At 38.4% G+C, this 17,588-nt stretch overlaps 1 pseudogene; it reads left to right on the forward strand.

Annotated features, from left to right (window-relative positions):
* The first annotated feature begins 2,013 nt into the window (after positions 1-2,013).
* Positions 2,014-2,443, forward strand: LOC114036858 (annotated as a pseudogene).
* Positions 2,444-17,588: the final 15,145 nt, after the last annotated feature.

Consider the following 17,588-nt stretch of genomic DNA (forward strand, 5'->3'; position numbering starts at 1 on the left):
GGATTACATTATAATGGGGGGGGGATGAACGTATTCACATATAAGTAGATACTGGATTGATAAATATTGAGATACGTATATTTTGTACTCACTAAATATGATTATAGATATATAACTATAAATCATCTATCTATAGATATTATCTATAGATAATTCTTTGGAGAAATTCGTACATAGGGCAACTGATTATTTGATACAACTGGAGTAACTGACATGTGAGAGGGACTCTGAAACAGAAGAATAAGCTAGCAACAGAAATAGACATAAAGATAACTATAGCTTTTGGGGAAGACTTAAAGCTATAGCTATAGATATGTAATAAGTATAAGTGTAGTGAGTTTGAATTAACCTTTAGGGGTCATTCCATAGAGACCTGCTACCATGTTCCCATATGCTAACATTTATAGTAACTAGAGTTAGATATAGCTGCTCAGATCTAAGGTCATTCAGGCAAGTTTCTCTTCTCCCAGTGGAGGCGGGAGAGGAGACAGGTGGACCAAGAGAAAGTTACAACCCTGATGATGCCCAGAGGGGACGGATCATTTTGGTCTGAAAAGAATCTTCTCTACCCTCAAATTCTTATAGGAGGAGGGAGTAAGTGCCCAGTGTCCAGAAAAACCTTCCTTTACAGTGCCACCCAACAATTTGGGAGAAGGGGACATTGGAAGCTGGGAGGATAAAGATGGGCCTCAGGTAGGAGGTGGTACCTAAGCTCTTCTTCAAAGGAGTCTAGGAGTTTCCAAGACAGGAGGGAGTACATTCTAGGAATAAGGATCAGACTATTCCAGAGTACAGGCACAGATAATGAGAGATCATGCATTATGGACATTGAATAGGGTAAAACACAGACTGTAAAAAATTTGTGGGAACATCCAAAGAAAAGTCTGGGTAGCAGGAGTTACAGTTCTGCAGGCAGCTGAAAATTGAATTAGTTTGTACTTCTAGGGGACTTTTGATCACAGGGTGTTTAGCCTGAAATTTATAGGGACTAGATGGGGGAGTGGGTGGATAGAAGTTGGTATTTATCCACCAGATTCCCTTTTACACTCCCCCCAAGTCTGCTCTGCTTAAATCCATATTAAATTGAATCTGAGTGGCTAAAAGGCTTGTTCCCTAATTCAATTCAAAGACCCCAGTCACAATTTCTGCCAAGGCCCAGTTGGTCTACTTTGCACAGGGTTTGAATGCCAATACAACAATTAATCATTTTGATTTTCTTCTCTTTCTTCTTTTGCTCTTTAGCTCCCATTTTTCAATGTCAAAATCAACTAGGTACAAACCTAAACATCAACCTTCATCTTTAAAAGGGTACTATCAGACTCCCCTTCAGAAAACCATGACAAACATCATGCAACCCCAGTTCCCCAAATGAGCAGAAAGTTGATGAACTTTTCTTTACAGATACGTATTCTATAAACTTGTAATCCAAAACAAGGACAAAGCTGCTTCCCTGAATCCTGAAAATGAAAGGAATGTTTATTATAGTTGATTTTGGCACCTACTGGTTGTTGTCTTTGTTTGCTGTTTTGTTTTGTTTTATTTTGCTTAGCTGCGATGGTGCCTAGTGACATTTTTGCTTTTCTATCTTGAGGGACGAAAAGGAATTTTCTGGTTTAAAAGCTACTTCCAAAAGCTTGTACACCTAAGAGCCTCATACCACTGGTGTGAAGCAAACAACGTAACACCAGCAGGCAGGGGATGCTTCGAGGACAGAAGTCTTGATAGCTCCTAATCCTAACAAGCTTATTCTTCTGTGTCAGAGCCCCTTTCACATATAAGTTTCTCCAGTTGTAGCAAACACTCTATTTTTCTGTCTTCTCTACAAATCTCCCTAAAGAATTATTTCCTCAAAGGGAGAAAGTTAGGCTAGTTCAAAGTGCTGCAGTTTCTTAAAAATAAGTGGAGACTGGGAGATGAAGTGGAAGTGGGGTTGATGGGTGAAGGGGAGACTTTCCTTGAAGACAAGGAAGAAAATTATTCCAGCTCTTTCCACCATCTTGCAGTGCTGGCACCATGGGATGCATGAACCTCCTGGCAGATGCTCTCAAAAGCATCAACAATGCAGAAAAGCTTGGAAAATGCCAGGTTCTCATTAGGCCATGCTCTAAAGTAATTTTCCGGTTCTTAACTGTGATGATGAAGCATGGTTACATTGGCGAATTTGAGATCATTGATGATCACGGAGCAGGAAAAATTGTTGTGAACCTCACGGGCAGGTTAAACAAGTGTGGTGTAATCAGCCCCAGATTTGATGTTCAGTTGAAAGATCTGGAAAAGTGGCAGAATAATCTGCTACCATCCCGTCAGTTTGGGATCATTGTGCTTACAACCTCAGCTGGCATCATGGACCATGAGGAAGCAAGACAAAAACAAACAGGAGGAAAAATCCTAGGATTCTTTTTCTAAGGATGTAAAACATACATACAAATAAAAATGATCCAATGGAAAACAAAAGAAAATTATTCCAAAGAAATTGAAGGGAGTCCTGATCTATTCCAGGAGGTTGGGGAGGGAAAGGTTTTAATACAGATGAGCAAGGGAAGAAGCAAGATTATTGGACATTTAGAGCTAAATTAACAGGTATACTTGTCATAAAGAAGAGAATGGAGCTAATCATGCTAATGACTAGTATCTATCAGTATAGATAGATAGACAGACAGATAGATAGATAGATAGATAGATAGATAGATAGATAGATAGATAGATAGATGGATAGATAGATATAGATGTATAGATATTGATAAGGTACAAGACACAAAGGTCCTTTCTTGAATTAAACTGCCAAGCATTCAAACTCTACTGAAGATAGCACAACTCTTATGGGGTGGTCATGTTGTTTGAATGCCAAATGTACATTTGCCTAAAAGATTATTTTATGGAGAACTCATACAAGTCAAGCACTCACATGGAGGTCAGAAAAAGCAATACAAGGACTCTCAAGAACTCTCTGAAGAACTTTGGAATTGATTGCATGACATGAGAGATGCTGACAAAGGACCATCAGCATGGCATGCTCGAAACAAAGAAAGCTCTGTGCTCTATGAATGAAGCAGAATTGAAGTAGCTCAAAAGAAATGTGAGATGTGGAAATTTGGAGATATCTTCAGTCTAAATGCTCATGTGGACTATTTGTGCCTGACCCGGGGGAGAGCCTTCCAAGCTTGTATTGGTCTTATAAGTCACAGTTGGACATACTGTACTTTGCCTCCAACAGACAGGTGTCATTTTGGTCCTTTCTGAGAACAAAAGACACTAATCAACCAACCAATATGTGTGTGTGTGTGTGTGTGTGTGTGTGTGTGTGTGCTTATGTGTGATTTTATATATATATATATATATATGTATATAGATAGATACAGATATATGCATATATATCTATCTATATGCATATATATCTATATAATATGTCTCTAAGGTGCAGAAAATATCTCCTTTTTGATCTCCAACCCTGGGAGTTAGGGGCTATCATTATCCTCATTTTACAGAAGAGGAAACTGAAGCAGGTAGCGGTTAAGTGACTTGACTAGGGTCTTACAGCTAGTAAGTCTCTGAGGCTGGATATGAATTTGGATCTTCTTGATTCCAAGTTTAGGGCTTTATGAACTATGCAACCCTGACTCCAAGCATGCACTCTATTGAACTACCTGCTTTCAAAATAGATCATTGGAAGAGAAGCAGCTGTTGATCCTCCAAGAGAAGATGAGTTGAATGTGCAGATGCTATCAAGTGAGAGGTTATCTAGTAAACGAGATGAGTAATGGATGATTGCTGACTTCCTATTGAAGGAGGCCAATGGGATTTGCCAATGGAACAGCAAGAAGATAGATAAATTCTGCCTTCCCAGGACTTGTAATCCATCAAGACATAATGGAGGACCTCCTAAGACTTTTCACACTGGGTCATGTTCACCCACTTATGGGTACAAATAATATCATTAGAAGGAATCTAGAAATCATTGTTATTGGATATAAAGAAACATATTTATATTATATATACAAATGTTATAAATTGCTAAATTTATAAATCTTGGGGGAGGGGACACTAAAGACATTAGGAACACATGAAATAATTGAATTGCTCTTGCAAATCAAAGAGATCACATGTCAGAACAGAAAGACAGTTTTAAGAAATGAACCATAAGTTAAGAAGATAGCATCTGAAAAAGAGATTTGGGTAGCTGAACCATGGATTAAAACATCAGAATGATGAACTTGGCCAGAGATGAAATACATTTAACTAAAGCTGGTAGGGACATATTTGCCTGCAGTATTGTAAATCTAATCATAAGAATTTTAAATTGAAAAGGTAAGAGATGAAGAAAACAAGCTTTTGTATAGTCTACACAACTAGTAAGGAAACAAAGTGACCTAGAAACCCTGCAGAACAGCCATAATATAGAAAGAATAACAATAGATATGACCAGAAATGAACAGAAGACAAAATCCAAGAAAAAAGCTATCATTAAGCACAGTAATTTCATATGTTGATTCATAACTATATAGTACATAGATTACAGGCACAGTGAGTTAGGGATCCCAATTCAATGAGGATAATTTGTCATTATAGATATTATTGAAACCTGATAAAATTGGACCCATGACTAGAACACAGAATCAGAACACCTGAGAGGTAAGTGGAGTGGGAGGAAGGAGGTAAGAGTATCATATATATTAAGAAGATATATTCTTGGGAAGAAATACTAGAAGTAAGAAGGGTAATGGAAAGACTGTGGAAGATCAAGAGAGGCTGAAATAAAAGCTGTATTATCAATGGTATGTGCTATAGACCACCAGAACAGAAAGAGGAAATAGATGAAATATACAGACAACAGACCACAAGCTACTCAGGGAGGCATAAATACTATAATAATGATGAGAAACCTCTGTTATCTACAAATCTGATGGATCTTTCTCTCTGTTTAAAGTAGAACAGCTAACACTTTCTTAACCTGTTTTGATAATAATTACACCTTTTAAAAGATGGAATTATTCATCTATTTCAAAAGATGGAGGAAAGCAAGAAAAGAATTCGTATTCTGGACCTAATAATCATGAATAAGGAAGAAGTAGTTATAGCATAGAAATTATGGAAATCTGGGATATATGTGACCACTTTATCTTAGAACTGTGATAGAGGGGAAAAAATGAAAATCAGATATAGCCTTATATGTATTTTCGACTAGAGGACAACAGATTTTAAAGTATTAAAAGTAAGAATTATAGGACCCAATAAATGAAAATTCTATGGGAAATGAAATAAATTTAATAAATGAAAAATAATTATTAGTATGTGCCAAGCATTGTACTACAATTGAATAACCATGATAGTACTTGCTGCAAAGGTGAGGGTCAAGCATCAATACAGTTGGCAAAGCCCAGGGCTCCTTAGAGTCAGATAGCAGTTACCAAAAGCCTGGAGAGCTTGCTACAGGGAAGATGGAAAGGCTACCAGAAGCCTTGGCAACTAGATGATGCCCTGGGCATAGAATAGAGAAGACCTGAGTTCCAATATTGCCTTAGACACTTAACTAGCTATGTGACCCTGAGCCAGTCAATTAAACTTTATTTGCCTCAGTTTCCCCATCTGTAAAATAGGGATGACAATAATAGCATGTATCTTCCAGGGTTGCTGTGAGGATAAAAGGAGATAATACATATAAAGTGCTTAGTACAGTACCTGACATACAGTTGGCATTCTATAAATGTTGATTATTATTATTGGTGGTGGTGACTCATAGCTCATCTAAGTAGTCTAAATAGCCATGTTGCTCTTGCCATCCAGCTACTCCAGATGAGATGAAGATGACTTGAGGTCAGGAAATGGGGGAAGGGATATCAAGGGGGAAGTAGGAAAAAAAATAAGTACAAGCTGGGGCGGACATAACAGAGTCACAATATGCATGAAAATGACCGGGGGGTGGTGGTAGAGTGGGATGGCCTTTTTGACAGTTGATGCAATATGTGTTAAGAAGGTGGGACCTGAAATCAGGAAGATCTGGGTTCAGATTTAATCTCAGATACTTATTAGCTGTGGAACCCTGAGAAAATCACTTAATCTCTTTTCACATCAGTTACCTCAACTGTAAAATGAGGATAAAAAATAGCCCCACCTCCCAAGGTTATTATCCCAAGATAATCCAATGAGATAATATTTGTAAAGTTCTTAGCACAATGTCTGACACACAGTAAGCACTTAATGAATGCTTATTACCCATCTCTCTACCCCACTCCAGTCACCTCCCTCTACCACCATCATCTTACACCATCCTACAGATGCAGAATCTAAGTCCTATTAAGGTTAAATGACTTGCCCACAATCACATAATTAAGAACAAAGTCAGTAGTCAAATGTAATTCTTCCAACTACATAACCCTTTCTCATTCTACTATAATTGAGACAGCTAGGTGATACAGATAATTGCAGTAATCAGAGTTTCCATATTCACCCCCTGCCTCAGACATTTAACCTACAAGTGGTTCAGTTTCCTCATCTGTAAAATGGAGACCACAATAGCACTTATCGCAAAGGGCTGTTTTGAGGATCAAATGAGTTAGCATATAAAAGGTACTTTGCAAACCATAAAACCCTATGTAAATGCTAGCTATTGAGATTGTTATCCTATTTCATACTTTGATTTACAAAATTTGAAGGAGACACAACTTTCTAGCATTTCATAAAAAAAAAGAATGACAGCACAGAGACTGCACAAATGTTAAAATTGTTATGTCACTAAAAACAATTCAGGATAGTCATTTTAGAACTGGAAGGACCTTAATGATCATTTGGCACATTTTACAGATGAGAAAACTAAGGCTCATTCCAAATGGATACATGACCAAAATATAAAGGATCACAATATAAACAAATAAGAGAAGGAAAAGGGATGCCTTCTTCAACTATGATTAGGGAGAAACGTCTAACTAAATAAGGGCTAAACGTGATCATAGGAGATAAAAGATGCAATTTCAATTACATAAATAAAAAAGCTTTTGCACAAGTCAAATCAATACAGTTAAAATTAGAAGAGGAAAATCTTGACATTAAGCCATACAGGAAATTGATACAAATATATAAGACTGAAGGAGATTTCCTAATAGACAAGTGCCCAAAGGATCCAAAGCATTTTTTTAAATATTATTTATTTTTAACATTCTCTGCTTTTTAAATTTTGAGTTCCTGATTCTCTCTCTCCCTCCCTCCCTCCCTCCCACCACTCCCTAGATCACTGAAAAAGCCAGCAAAATAATATCAATTATACATGTGAAATCAGGCAAAACATATGTCCATATTAGCCATATTATGAAAAAAGGTAAAAAAAATAAAGAAAGCAAGAAAATTATACTTCAATTTGCACTCAGATTCCATCAGTTCTCTCTCTGGATATGGATATCATGTTTTCATTATGACTGCTTAGGAATTATCTTATTGATTAGACTAGTCAAGTCTTTCACAATTCATCATCATTGCAATATTGCTGTTACTGTGCACAATGATCCCCTATTTCTTCTCACTTTACTTTGCATCCGTTTATATAGGTCTCGCCATTTTTTTTGGAAACCTCCCCACACCCCATTAGCTCTTATACTACATTAACAATCCATCACAATCATGCCACAACTTGTTAATCCATTCCCTGATTGATGAACATCCCATCAATTTCCAATTCTTTACCACTACAAAAAGAGCTACCAGTAATATATATATATATATATTTTTTTACATATAGGTACTTTCCCCTTTTTCTTTGATGTCTTTGGGATACAGACACAGTGGTAATCCTGTATCAAAGGTTATACATGGTTTTATAGACCTTTGGGCAAAATTCCAAATTATTCTCCAGAATGGTTGGACCAGTTCATATTTCCACCAACCTGTTTTCCATCATGCGCTCCACATTTTATCTCTGATAGGTGTAAGGTGGTACCTCAGAATTGTATTAATTTGCATTTCTCTCATCAATAATGATTTAGCGCATTTTTTCATGACTATAGATAGCTTTGATTGCTTCTTCTGAAAAATGCCTGTTCATATGCTTTGACCATTTATCAGTTGAGGGATGACTTGTTTTTGTGATTTTTTTTTATTTATAAATTTGACTCAGTTCCTTTTACATTTGAGGAATGAGAACTTTATCAGAGAAACTTGCTGTATTTTTTTAATTTTACTTTATATGTAACTTTTGGCAAAATGCAATTTCCCTAATCACCTTTTTAAATTAGGTCTACTTTTAATTTTCCCCTATCTGAGATCATGATTGCTATATTGCTATTCCTGTCTTAAAAAAAATAAACAAAAAAAACCCTTTCAACTTAATGAAGCCTAATAGATCCTGCTCCAACCCTTTATTTTCACTCTGTGTGTTTCAAGTGTGTCTCTTGTAAACTGCATATTGTTGGATTCTGGTTTCTAATCCATTCTGCTATTCACTTGCATTCTATGAGTGGACTCATACCATTGACATTCACAGTTATGATTACTGACTTTATTTCCCTCTACCCTTCTTTCTTCTGTTTATCCTTCTCTTTCTCTTTTTATCCTGTCCCTCCTCAAAAGTCTGTTTTGCTTCTGATCAGTTCTTCCCTTAATCTACTCTCCTTTTTATCATCCCCTCTTCTTATTCCCCCTCCATCTTATTTTTTATCCCCTTTCTTTCTTATTTCCCTATTGGTAAGACAGATTTCTACATCCAATTGACTGTGTGTGTATTCTTCCCTCTTTGAACCAACTTCCGTGAGAGTGAGGTTCAATAATTGGTTTTGGCACACCCCTATTTCTTTCTCCACTATTAAAGTTCTTTCTTGCATGCCTCTTTTACGCGAGATCATTGTCTACATTCTATCTCTATTTTCCTCCTTCTCCCACTGCATCCCTCTTTTTCATCTCTTCACTTTTTTATAGATTATCCCAATATAATTGATTCACATCCATGCCCTCTGTCTATGTAGACTCCTTCTAACTTCCCTAATAATGACAAAGTTCTTTGGAGTTACATATATCACCTTCCCATATAGGAATGCAAACAGTTTAACCTTATCAAGTCCTTCTGATTTCTCTTTCATGTTGTTATTTTTTTTTATACTTCTCTTGAGTCTTATATTTGAATGTCAGATTTTCTATTCAGCTCTGGTCTTTCCATCAGCAATGCTTTAAAGTCCTCAATTTCATTAAATGTCTATTTCCCCCACTGAAGGATTATACTCAGTTTTGCTGAGTAAGTTATTCTTGGTTGTAATCCCAGCTCTTTTGCTTTCTGGGATATCATATTCCCATCCCTCTATTTCTTTACTGTGGAAGCTGCTAAATTTTGTGTAATCCTGGCTATGGCTCCACTATATTTGTATTGTTTCTTTCTAGTTGCTTGCAATAATCTTTTCTTGAAGTGGGAGCTCTGGAATCTGGCTATAATATTCTTGTGAGTTTTCATTTTGAGATCTCTTTCTAAAGGTGATTGGTGGATTCTTTCAATTTCTATTTTACCCTCTGGATCTAAGATATTGAGGAATTTGATAATTTCTTGAAATTTGATGTCTAGACTTTTTCTTAACATGATTTTCAGGTAGTCCAAATATTTTTAAATTATCTCTCAGATCTATTTTACAGGTCAGTTGTTTTTCTATGAGATATTTCATATTTTCTTCTTTTTATTTTTTTGACTTTGTTTTATGGTTTCTTGATATCTCATTAACTTCTATTTGCTCATTTCTAATTTGTAAAAAATTATATTCTTCAATGAGTATTTGTACCTCTTTTTCCATTGGACCAATTTTGCTTTTTAAGGAGTCCTTTTGTTCATCGAATTTTTGTGCCTGTTTTACCTTTAGGCCAATTGTGCTTTTTGGGGTGTTATTTTCTTTAGGATTTTTTTGTTCCTTTTTTTTTAACCAAGTTGATAATTCTTTTTTTTTCCCCATGATTTTCTTGCATCACTCTCATTTATTTTCCCAATTTTTTCTCTACCACTCATTTCTCTTTTCAACTCTTCTACGAATTCTCGTTGGGCTTGGGTCCAATTAGCATTTTTATTTCATGTTTTTCTTCTATCTATTTTCTTATTATTGTCTTCTTCTGACTTTGTTTCTTGGTCTTTCCTGCCACCATGGTAACTTTTTATAGTCAGGTTCTTTTTTGTTGTTGTTTGCTAATTTTTCCGGGCTATTTCTTGACTTCAAACATTATGTGAAAGTTGGGCTCTACTCACTTGGGGATGGGAAGACGCTGTTCCAAGCTTCAGGCTTTGTTATGATGCTGTTTTCTTTTCTTTTTTCTTTTTCAAAATGTTTTATTAATTTATTTTGAATTATCAACACTCACTTTCATAAGCTTTTGAGTTTTAAATTTTTCTTTCCCTCCATCCCTACCTCCCTCTCTAAGACGGTGTGCAATCTAATATAGGCTATACATATACATTCCTATTAAACACATTTTCACATTAGTGATGTTGTAAGTAATAATTAGAACTAATAGGAGGAATCACCAGAAAGAGGAAACAAAACACAACAGAAGAAAAAATAGCAAATAGTATGCTTTGATCTGCATTCAAACTCCATAGTTCTTTCTTTGGATGTGGATAGCATTTTCCATCATGAGGCTTTCGGAGATGTCTTAGATCCTTGTGTTGCTGAGAGGGGTTAAGTCTATCAAAGTCAGTCATCACTCAATGTGGCTGTTACTGTGTACAACATTCTCCTGGGTCTGCTCACTTCACTCAGCACCAAACCATACAAGTCCTTCCAGGTTTATTTGAAGTCTTCCTGTTCATCATTTCTTACAACACAATAGTATTCCATTATATTCATATATCACATTCACAATTATGATTACTATCTGTGTCTTTCTCTCTATCCTTCCCTCCCCCCATTTATACTTTTCCCTCTCCTTTCTCCTTTTCCCTCCTCACTAATGTTTTGCTTTTGATCACCACCTCCCCCAGCCCCATCTCCCCTCCACTAACCCCCTTCCCTTTCTCTCCTCTTTTTCCTCCTACTGCCTATAGGGCATTCTAGATCTCTATACCTAACTGATTATGTTATTCCCTTCTTGAGTCAAATCTGATGAGAGTAAGGTTCAAACAATGCTCACTTCCCTCCCCTCTTTCCCTCTGCTGCAATAGGTTTTTGTGCCTTTTCCTGTGATGTAATTTACCCTTGTCTGCCTCCTTTCCTTTTCTCTCAGTACATTTTCTTAGTTAGATCAGATTAATTCACTTACTTGAATCCATTTAACCCACCTGATTAGACTTCTTTCATCACTACATCAAAGTAAATTCATACTCACCCCCCCATGTATACCCCCCCCACATGGTGCAACAACAATACAGTTCTCAAGAGATACAGGTGTCATCCTCCCATGTAAGGATGTAAACAGTTTGCCCTCATTAATAACATGTTGTTACTTTCTGTCCCATTTACCTTTTTATGTCTCTCTTGAGTCTTGTATTTGAAGATCAAATTTTCTGTTGAGCTCTGGTCCCCCTATCAGGAAGGTATGGAAGTCCCCTATTTCATTGAACATCCATCTCCTTCCCTGAAAGACCACTCCCATCCTTGATAGGTAGTTGATTCCTGGCTGCAATCCAAGCTCCCCCACCCCACAGAACATCCGTTATATTCCATGCCCTATGGTCTTCCAACGTAGAAGCTGCAAGGTCCCGTGCAATCCCAACTGTGGTTCCACGATATTCAAATTGTTTCTTTCTGGCTGCTTATAGAATTTTCTCTTTGACCCGGTAATTTTGGAATTTGGCCACTACATTCCTCGGTATCTTCAACCTGGGACCTCCTGCAGGAGGTGATAGGTGGATTCCCTTCATGGCCATTCCACCCTCTGGTTCTAGGACCTCAGGACAGTTCTCCTTCACAACCTCCTGAAAGATACTACCCAGGCTCCCTTCCTCATCATGATTTTCAGGTAGATCAATAATTTCCAAATTGTCTTTCCTGGATTGACTCTTCAGGTCAGCTGTTTTATCAATGAGATATTCTACATTTCCGTCTACTTTTTCATTCTTTTGTTTCTCTTTGGCTGATTCTTGCTCTCTTACATAGTCACCAGCTTCCACTTGCTCAATTCTAATTTTTAACAAATTGTTTTCTTCTATTAGATTTTGTACCTCCTTCCCCATTTGGCCAGCCATATTTTCTAGGGACTTGTTTTCCTCAATGCACCCCTTTTCCAGTTGGCCAATTGCATCCATTGGGGACTTGTTTTCTTCAGTGCACTTCCCCTCCAGTTGGCCAATTGCATTCTCCAAAGACTTGTTTTCTACAGTTAATTCCTGTCCTTCCTTTTCCAAGTCACTGACTTTCTCATACATACCTCTCATCTCTTTTCCCATTTTTTCTTCTACCTCTCTCACTTGACCTTCAAAATCCTTATTGAGCTCTTCCAAGAAGGCTCCTTGGGCTCCAGACCAGTTCATATCCCCTTCTGAGGTTCCAGATGTAGGTTTTTTGACAATATTGTCCTCTTCAGAATCTCTGCCTTGATCCCCACTCTTTCTACAACAAGAATCCATCATATGTTTCTTCCTGCTTATGGTGTCTGCTCATCTCCTGGCCCTCAAAGAGATTAGGCTCTCCTGCTGGGGAGCAGAGGGCACTGACCCAAGCTTCCTGTGTTGGGAGCCCAGGGCCTGGTTGATGGCTTTGTCTGCTGGGGTCTCCAATGTTGGCAGTTGGAGGCTGTAAGATTCTGGCATCTTACCTGGTGCTGGGCTGAAATCAGCAACACTGGAATTCCAGGGGTAGGACTGGGCAGTGCGGCTCCTGGAAACCCTCCACTCACCCAGGCCTCTCCCTCCTTCTGCCCCCTTCAGCTCCTCTCAGATGGATGCCACAGGGCATCCATCCCCTTGGGGACCCCTGGAGCACCACTCCCCCGGTTCCACTGAGGCACTGGAAGAGCCAGCTGCTGCAGAATGCCGAGGTACCCAGTGGTTTTCCAAGCTGGCTTCCACCAGTTCCCCCACCCTCAATGAGGCACCCAGGGATCCAGGTGTTGGTGCCTGCCTGCCCCACCACCTGGGCCCCAGGATCTCCTCCCAGTATGCTGAGGTGGGGCTTTCTGCTAGCTTGCTGGGACACCTCCTGTTCTGCACTGCTCCCCTTCCACCAGGGTAAGAGGGGTCTTTCCAGTTAATCCCTCAAGCTACCTGGGCTACTGGACTGTTGCACTCCATCTTTCTTCTGGTTCAGCTGTTCCAGGGTTTTTCCTGGGGTGATATTTTCTGGGCTTTCAGGGGTTAATAAGGGAAGGTAAGAGAGACTCAGCTCTTACTCCACCATCTTTGTGATACTCTTTTCAGAGCTAGTTCTGGGGGTCTGCAAGTTTTCAGTCTTTCCAAAGTGTGATTCAAGGAGAGGTATGGTCACTGATGTCCCGGTCTGCACTCTAGTCTTTATCCAGGAAGGACCTCTGCCCTCCTATAGCCACAAGAGCTTGCACTCCTCTACACCTTGAAACTGCAATCCAAAATTGCTCATGGGCAATACAGTTGCCAATCAGTGCCAGCTGCACCCAGTGCTGGCGAAAGGTTCCCTGAAATTTCTTTCTGACCAGTTGTCTGACTCTCCCCCCGCCCATCTCTGGGCTAAAAGCTCTGGGAGTTACTACTACTACTCTAACTGCTGCAAGTCCCTCCAAGGCCCACAGCTGGTGCTGCTGCTGTGGTCTGAGTTGGCTCTTACTCTACTGTCACAGAGCTCACTCGCCAATTTCCTAAGTTGCTTTAGGCTGGAAAAAATGTCTCACTCTGACCTTTTGTTGGCTCTGCTGCTCCAAAATCTTACTTAGGCATTATTTGAAGTTATTTATAGGAGAATGTTGGGAGGGTGCAGCTGGATTACTGCTCCTACTCCACTATCTTGTTTCCATTCCTCCCCCTAGCAGTTTTCAAATGAAGAAATGTGGATTGTAAATAGACATATGAAAAAAAAAGGTGCCAAGTCACTAATACAAGAGGAATGGAAATTAAAACAATTATGGTTAACCTCATTCCTTTCAGATTGGCAAATATAACTAAAAAAAATCATTAATTCATATATAGTGGAGCATCAAATTGGCTCAATTTGGTTCAATACTGACAAAGTTATTAATCTGTGCATACTGTTTGGCCTAGAAATGCCACTATTAGTCATGATTTATTGTAGGAAAGAACTGGAAACAAAGTAGATGCCAATTATTGAGGACTGGCTAAATAAACTGTGGTATATAATTTTTTTTTTTTTTAGGCAATTGGGGTTAAGTGACTTGCCCAGGGTCACACAGCTAGTAAGTGTCCAAGTGTTTGGTCTGAGGACAGATTTGAACTCAAGTCCTCCTGACTTCAAGGCTGGTGCTGTATCCACTGCACCACCTAGCTGCCCCTGTGGTATATAAATTTAATGGAACAATATTACGCCATCAGAAATGATGAAAAGTAAAGATTCAAAGAAACAGGGAGAGATTTATATGAACTGACAAAGAGTAAAATTTGCAGAACCAGGAGAACAATTTACATGATGACTATAGTACTAAAGTAGAAAACAACTTGAACAGACCTCATAACTTTGGTCAGTGACTTGACCAATTATTACTTCAGAAGACTGATGATAATTATGATCATGATAATCAGTGGCCGCTAGGTGGTGCAGTGATAGAGCAATGGGGCTAGATTCAGGAAGTCTTAATTTCAAATCCAATCTCAGACACTCACTAGCTGTGAGACCCTGGGCCAGTCTCTTAATTCTGTTTACTTCAGTTTCCTCATCTCTAAAATGGGGATAACAGCATTTATGTCCCAGTTTGTTGTGAAGATCAAATTCAATAATAATTGTAAAATGCTTAGCCCAGTGCCTAGCACATAGTAGATATTTAATATATGCTAGCTATTATTATTAATGATAAATGGCAGTTACATAGCACTTCCAAGTTTGTAAAGTGCTCTACAAGTATTATCTCATTTTATCCACACAATAATCCTGGGGGATAGGTGCTATTATCATCATTTTACAGATAAGGAAACTGAGTCAGTCAGATGTTCAGTGACTTGTTCAGAATGAAATTAAGTCTTCTGGACTCCAGGTCTAGTGTTCTATCCACTGTTCCACTTCACTACTGATAGTAAGAAATACTTTCCAACTTTTTTCAGAGGGCTTATGTTCTGAAGGTATTGGTTTAAGAATACATTTTCAGACATATCCCATGTTTTGATGTGTTTTGCTTAACTATACTCTCTTGTTACCAGGTTAGCATAGGCTCTAGGGCTTACTTTTCCAAATCTCATTCTTGATGGCAGGCTGCCCTCAGAGGGCAGCTGGCTATTGTTATTCTTAGGGTTCTAGGAGTAACCCTGATTTTAAAAAAATGGTATCACTCATGAGCCCCTATCCAGTGTGTTTCCCCAATATCAATTAACCAGTCATAATATGTCTAATAGCAATTAACCAACTAACAACAATAAGCTTTTATATAGGGATATTTACTAAGATATTCTAGAAGACTGACAACATCACAGATGATTAATACATTCTTCCCTGTACATAACTCTCTCTGTGCAGACATGAAGTTCAAAGTTATAGTAATTGCTCCAAAATTCTTGCCTCACATACTTATGAAGGAGGAGTAGGGTATGTCCTGGCAATGGGAGTCCTTTTCTCCTTTTCCAGTCTTCCTGCCAATTTCACTTCTATATGCAGTATAGATGTAGCATCAAACACTCCTTTGCTTGCACAATATAGTGTCTGAGCTACCAGATTCATTCACTACTCAGCTGAGTCAAGAAATCTGTTCCTCACTACCAGCTTCTTACTGGATCCCACTACTGCCGCTTCTGACTACTGGTTGCTTTGATGGCTTTTTCCAACTTTGGAAACTCACAAGTCCACATTCTCATCTGCTCATCTCTAATTCTCGTTAATCTGAGATCATGAAAATAAATAAACATTTTAGGGACAGAAAAAACAGAGATGTTATATAATTCACAGCCATAGGCAGACAGATAAGGGGAAAGGAGGTCTCTTTCTTTGTCAACTCATAGCCCTTCTTCCTTGGAAGTCTTCAGGGATGGAACAGAGAGTCTGCCTCTTCCAGCCTTTGGTATACATACTCAGTCCTGGTTCAGCAGCCAATTATTCATGACCATACAATAAGGCAACGAGAAACACACAGAGAATGCCCATACCTGCTCTGAATTGGGAAAGAAAAGAGCCCTTCTGTCACACATTTCTGGATGCAGGTTCCAGATATGTACCACCAGTGATCCATCAGTAATCCATGTGCACATTTCACTGCTGGAAGAACTGAGTCCTCATTGACCAATCCCCCTATTACACAAGCTAGGATGTCTGTTAGGGAGGGGAAGATGCAGTGAATAGTGATAGATATTTTAAAGAGAGACAGAAAGAAAAAAGCATTAAGAAAACATTACAAAAGATGGAAGAAGACAAAAGGACTTCCCAAAGGGACATAAATTGGGCTCTTTTGTTACAATAAATTTAATATATGCTTAAGTAAATCACGCAGAATAGAAATCTGCAGTTTCATATGCAATCTTATTATTTGTCCTACATATGTTAAAATGTTCCTGTCTGTTAAGTAAATTAATTTCAACAAAAACTAAGGCCTACGGAGATGAAATGGCTTGTAAATGCTCTATCAGGGAGCTCCATGGCTAGAATGTTGTATTTAGAATCAGGAAGACCTAAATTCACACCAAGTCTCAGGAACTTCTGGCTATGTGATGCTGGACAAAGCACTTAATTTCTTTTAGGCCTATTTCCTCACCTCTGAAATGGTCATAGTAATAGGACACGATTAATTTAGTATATGCTATAAAATTATTAAAAATGCAATTTCATGGTTTCATGTGTAATCTGCCTATTGTCTCTGTTATGTCAGTCAGCAAACATTTATTAAACTCTCACTCTGTGTCAGGCATCACACTAAGTGCTAGGGATACAAATAAAGGAAAAAACAAACCCTGCCCTTAAAGAGGGCAACATCATTCAAATAACTATGAACAAGCAAGAAATATACATAATTAATAGGAGATAGTCTCAGAGGAAAGATTCTAGTATTAACAGAGATCATTAAAGGCTTTCTGTTGAATTTTAGCTGAGACTTGAACAAACCAAGAAAGCCAAGAGACAGAGATGGGGAGATGAAGAATGTCAGGCATGGGGAACAGTGAAAATACCCAGAGTTGGAGGATGGAGTATCTCACGTGAGGAACAGAAAGGAAACTTGCATCATTGGATAACAGAGTAAATGGTAGAGAGTAAAGTGTAAGACTTATGGAAAGGTAAGAGAGGGTCAGGTATGAAGGGATTTATAAGCCAAGCAGATTTTATACTTGATCCTGGAGACAATAGGAAGCTGCCAGAGTTTATTGAGTAAGAAACAGTGATGTGGTCTAATTTTAGCAAGAATAGTTTGACACTTGAGTGGTGGATATGCTGGAGTAGAGAGGGATAAAGCATAGAGTCTAACCAGTGGGCAAATGCAATAGTACAAGTATGAGGTGATGGGCACCTGTACCAAGGTGGTAGCAATGTCAAAGGAGAGAAGAGAGTATATATAAGAGATATTATTGAAACTAGAAATAGTAGAAC

Source organism: Vombatus ursinus, unplaced genomic scaffold, assembly GCF_900497805.2.
Source record: "Vombatus ursinus unplaced genomic scaffold, bare-nosed wombat genome assembly UNPS02009994.1, whole genome shotgun sequence".
NCBI classification, from domain to species: Eukaryota; Metazoa; Chordata; class Mammalia; order Diprotodontia; family Vombatidae; genus Vombatus; species Vombatus ursinus.